Source organism: Lissotriton helveticus, chromosome 1_1 (genome assembly GCF_964261635.1).
Source record: "Lissotriton helveticus chromosome 1_1, aLisHel1.1, whole genome shotgun sequence".
NCBI classification, from domain to species: Eukaryota; Metazoa; Chordata; class Amphibia; order Caudata; family Salamandridae; genus Lissotriton; species Lissotriton helveticus.
In genome coordinates, this window is record NC_136057.1 from 123593817 (window position 1) to 123599611 (window position 5795).

Consider the following 5795-nt stretch of genomic DNA (forward strand, 5'->3'; position numbering starts at 1 on the left):
ATATGATATGTACCTGTCATTCCAAGTGATGCTTAGGCATGTATTCTTGCTAATGCGTTAGTTCAACAACCAGACTGTCAGCCACGGTGATTTAAATATGTATACTGTATGGTCAGTATGAGATGCTCCTCTGAAGACCCAGGGATAGCCAGGTTGGTGGAGATCACTAAATATGGTGGATGGTAGTCCAACGGGGTAGTGGAAGTTGTTACGCCTGCTCCTCTGGCAGACCGTGGGCTACCTGTCAAACTATAAATGAGGGGGACAGTCTTCAAATGTAACTCAAAATAGACGGGCTGGATTCAGGGTGTGGTGGACAGGGCACTCTATCAAAAACGCAACTAAGCATTATATCACCCAAAACAATGGTCCACCCACCAGCCCTGTTTAGAGGTGGATGAATTGTCAGCCTTTAATCAGAAATCCCATTGGGTATGTCGATGGAAAACTTCTTCCGAAGGAGAAAGGGCTTTCAAAGAAAACCCATCAGACATTAGATACAGAACCTTAAAAAAAAATGTTTAAATGTATTTGACAAATTCATGTTTAAAGCCCTTGTATGGCAGACTGCTTTCAAGTACTAAACATTCTGTGGTATTTTTATGGATTATTAACAAGAGAAGTGACAGACATATTTTCAGCACCTCTCACTCTGAGAGAAGGCACACTGGCGAGAATAGTCCCCTCTAATGCCACCTGTGGCAGACTCCTGCTGAAAGCAGTGATGCTATTAAGACTAGGGTCCTCTAATGCCACGTGTGGCAGACTCCTGCTGAAAGCAGTCATGCTATCGAGATCAGTTGACCACTCTAGGGCCAAATAAACTAGGCTCTTTGCTGACATCACAAATTATCTTTATAGTTTAGGAACTAAATCACATTTAAGTTTTCCTATACAATCAACAGTCAAATACCATGAATTAAAATAAATGTGTTGTTTTATTACATATCAAAAAACATACATTTCTTATTAACATGTAAAATCTAGTCATGATTGTGTACATTTCATAGCATCATGATTGTTCTTGTTGTATCATAATTTAGTTCATGTAAATGTTAAAGTAAATCCTGGTACACACCTCTGTAGTGTGGTTTCAAAAAGGCTCTTGGATGTCCATACATGGGTGGTGTTTGGATGTTTGGTTATGTATCAGTAATACAGATCTATAAATTACTGGGTTTCAAATGTATTATGCCACTAAAGGCCGAACAAACCACTTGTTCTTGAATATAAATTGTCCAGTTTAGAACTTGTTGCTGTTGACGTGAAAGTAAAGTGAGTTTGACCCTGGAGCAAACCCCTGTATCGTGTTTTGTATAAGGATGGGTGCTGAAGAGCAGTCTTGGTGCTGTTCCTCAATGGCTGGGTGGTGGTGATGATGGTCGGCAGCAGAAAGAACTTCCCAGACTCAGCACTTTGTTAAAATGAACTCAGTGTAAAGCATTAGTTTCTACTATCTTTAGCTACTGAAGATGTATCCTTTCTTCTGATGTGCATATTATATCGGTGAACTTCTTCCTCTGGGCAAGGCTGGGCTATGAGAGCACTGTGTATTTGGCAGCTCCAGCAACACAAAAGCACCTTACAGATGATTCAGAATGCTACGATCTATCTTATTTGTGGTCCGAGGTCATCCCAACTGCATTACAAAGTTTCACTGCTTACTCACGAGGCAGCACATACTTTTTATGTCCATTCATTCACCGGCAGTTTATAAAACAAGGGTATCATTTTGCTTGTTATGTCATGTTAAGGGGTTTTATAAAGCACGCAGTTGCCCCAACAACGGACATAACAGCGCTAAAATGTCACTGCCATAAGCAAGCCAAGAACACCCAGGGGGCAATTATGCCGGGAAGAGGTGAGTTTTGATGTTTTACGGAAAAGAGAATGTTTTTGAATGTTTCTAATATGTGCAGGGAGGGAGTTCCAAAGCTTAACCGAGGAACAACTGCCAGATGCTGGTCCTTGGAGCGCAGCTGACGGGTAGGTCTATAGGATGCCATAAGGCTAGCCAGAATAGCAGGAGATTGGAGAATCATGACTCTGTGGGCAATACAGAGAGTCTCGGGTGCATTTCTCCACCGGCAGCCAATGTAGTTTGCGGATGGAACTAGCAATGGAACGGATTCTCAGCAGACCAAGGAGGGCCCGGGCTGCTACATTTTGTGCCTTTTGTAAACACAGTATCTCTGCCCTATTGGTCCCGATATATAGGGAGATCGCATAGTTCAGTCTAGAGAGTACTGTGGCCTGAATGATTACCTGATGGATGGTAGGGTCGAAGAAACCCAGCAAAGGATTAAGCTCACGTAGGAGCCCGAAACAAACTCCGGCTACTACCTTAGTCTGGGTTTGAAAAGAAGGTCTAATCAGAATCCTAGATTTTTTACTGCCGTTTTAAGAGCCGGCGGAGGGCCCAAAGAGGGCAGTTATCAGAGGTCACTCCACAGATGGATATCTTTGCCCACCACCAAGATCTCCAATTTGTTGCCATTGAGCTGAAGACAATTGGCCGTTATCCAATCGGCAATAGCTGCCCAGAGTCGTCAGATAATGCCACCACCAGCTGTGAGTCATCAGCGTAAGATATCACAGCTAATCCTCTGCTCCTGGCCACTGTTCCCAGAGATTGGATATAGATGTTAAAAAGAGTTGGGCTTAAAGCTTGTAAATGAAAACCTGAATATCATTTGTGTCAAAACTCAGTATCTTTTGTGTTCCTTTACTTATGAATCCATATTTCTTTTCCAGTGCAAAGGATCAAGAAATGTAAAGCAGCAAGTCAATATTTCTGGATTCCAAGAGCTGAATTATTTACTGCTAAAGATTCAATCTTTACCTAATCTTCAAGCTTTCAGAAACCTATTAAGAACTAAACTTTTCAAATGCTTTCTCTCTGATCAATAATGTTGCCATCATGCAAGGATTTTGTCCTTTCACCAGTTAGGTGTTGGTTGGGTGATTCTCTGTAAATAAGAAAGGTCTAAAATATATTCATATACAATTAATCTGGCCGTGAATCATTTAGAGTCAGTGGTGAGCCAGCAAATTTCCCAAGGCTCCAGCTTGATATTGGACACCTCTGGGGAAGTGCCCCTATCCTGGGTGCATGAACAGATGCATGTGATGATCGAAATGAGCATCTTTTGCCCTGCGTCAGGGCTTCGGAGGTAAATGTTGTGTACTGCAAGTACTATTTCTCACAGTTACAGGTCACAATTTACTTTTACTTCTTCTGCCTTTGAACGTTGTTCTCTAGCAGCTGTCATTGAACCGGTTGTTGCACAAAATGAACTAACACCAAAATCAGCTAGAAATATTCTCCAGTCTGTGCTTGTTAAACTTGTTCAAGTGTGTTGTGTTTATAGGTTTTATCACTAATCCCTGTAGTTTGTTGAAAATCCTTCCCACAACTACTTCCAAATCCACTGCAATGGTATGGTTTCTCCCCTGTATGTGTTTGCTGATGTCTTCGTAGAATTGATAATCGACTAAAGCACTTTGCACATTCACCTCACTTGAATGGCTTTTCCCAAGTGTGTGTTCGCTGATGTCTTTGGAGATTTGATAACCGACTGAAGCTCTTCACACATTCACTGCACTTGAACGGTTTTTCCCCTGTGTGCGTTCGCTGATGTCTCCTGAGATGTGAGGAATCAGTAAAACTACTTCCACATTCACTGCACTTGTATGGTTTTTCCCCAGTGTGTGTTCGCTGGTGGCTCCGGAGGGTTGATAAATGACTGAATTTCTTCACACATTCAGTGCAATGGTATGGTTTTTCCCCTGTGTGTGTACGCTGGTGGCTCCGGAGGGTTGATAACTGACTGAATTTCTTCACACATTCATTGCAATGGTATAGTTTTTCCCCAGTGTGTGTTCGATTATGTATTTGTAGGTCTAATAACCGACTGAAGCTCTTCACACATTCACTGCACTGGAATGGTTTTCCCACTGTGTGTGTTCGGTGATGAATCCTGAGATTTGAGGAATCACTAAAACTACTTCCACAATCATTGCATGGTATGGTTTTTCCCCAGTGTGTGTTCGGTGATGTCTTTGGAGTTGTGATAAACGACTGAAGCTCTTCACACATTCACTGCACTGGAATGGCTTTTCCCCTGTGTGTGTTCGGTGATGAATCCTGAGATTTGAGGAATCACTAAAACTACTTCCACATTCATTGCAATGGTAAGGTTTTTCCCCTGTGTGTGTTTGCTGATGTCTTTGGAGTTGTGATAAACGACTGAAGCTCTTCACACATTCAGTGCAATGGTACGGTTATTCCCCTGTGTGTGTTCGCTGATGTCTTTGGAGTTCTGATAACCGACTGAAGCACTTCACACATTCAGTGCAATGGTATGGTTTTTCTCCTGCGTGTGTTTTCTGATGATCTTTGAGGAGTGCTAACTGACTAAAGTTCTTCATACATTCATTGTAATTGCACGTTGCTTCTCCTGTGTGTGTTTGCTTATGGTTCTTTAGTAGCGATGACAAACTAAAGCTTTTGCTGCATGTGTATGATTTTCCTTTCTTGGTCAGTGTCTCTGGGTCGGGTTTATATTTGTCTGCATCCCATGACTGGGTTTCCTGAAGAGCTAACATTGTTTATAAAGCACATGTGTTATTCTCACAATCCCTGTATGTGTGTGGTATATTGGATGCTTGATTTCAGATTTCACAATGAAATACAAAACTCACCAACTACATATATTATAATTGTGGCAAGTACATTTCTTTGTAGGTGGGTATGTCTTTATAGATCACATAATGGGTTTGCATGTTTACGGGTAAAGATTAGTCTTCCTTCAGGTCGATGCAAATTGGGACAGTCTGTTGTAGATCAAAGACCCTCTCTTTCCTTTACCCTTCAGTTGTCTGGCTCCACTCCCTTGTGTTTTTCTTGTGCTCATGTGCTTTGGCCAGAAAGAGTTTATAATACACCTAGCACACTGAATGGTAGTCTGCCATCATTACAGGAAGCAGAGCAATGCTGTATCCACCTCATAGCGAACACATGATCAAAGCTGGTGGTGGAGGCCTGTTTATACAGGAGGTGGTTTGTCAGTGTTGTTGCCTTAATTTTCTAGAGGTCATTTCTTAGTCCTGTTGCGTGGAGGTGTACAGCTCAGGCTCTTAGATCCACTGAATTGCTCTGGACTGCCTCTTCCAGGATCTATCAGTTTATGTTCAGGGTCCTCAGTCTCTGACTGTGCAGATCTTTTCCTGAATATTGGAGCTCATTTTTTCTAACCGTTTTTTTTTAGATTTGCACGATTACTGTCATTATTCACGATCATTTGTGAATTCAAGGCTGGTTTCCTATTGGATGTAAAGAGATATAAAATCACTAAATGGAAATGTAAGAGAATGTGAATACATAATATTTAACTAGTTGTAAAATACATCTCTTCTTTACCATTTTTTAAAGTTACCAAGGGCTATTTCACCATACACAGATATTTAACTAAATCTTCCATTGAACATGTCACTCTTACCTAATTCAGAAAGGGAGGTGATTTTCAGAGTAACTTAGTACAGAAAGAGCACTCATGGAGTGCCCGCTTGCTAGAGGTACAGCTTTAGGAAGATGCCAATATTTCATTTAAACAAGAAGGGATTGTGGAAAAAGAGATGGCTCAGGATGTGTTGCCGTCACTTCAGTTTCAGGAAGTGTATAACAGCAGTAACGCTTTCAAGACTACATGACAAAGAAAACTCTTCAGGAAGTATATAACAAATGCAGCTCCATTCACACTCTTCTTGACAATACTTTCCAGTTCACACTGGAG

At 41.4% G+C, this 5795-nt stretch overlaps 1 pseudogene; it reads right to left on the reverse strand.

Moving 5' to 3' along the window:
• Positions 1 to 2486: 2486 nt before the first annotated feature.
• On the reverse strand, positions 2487 to 4608 carry LOC144759741 (uncharacterized; annotated as a pseudogene).
• Positions 4609 to 5795: the final 1187 nt, after the last annotated feature.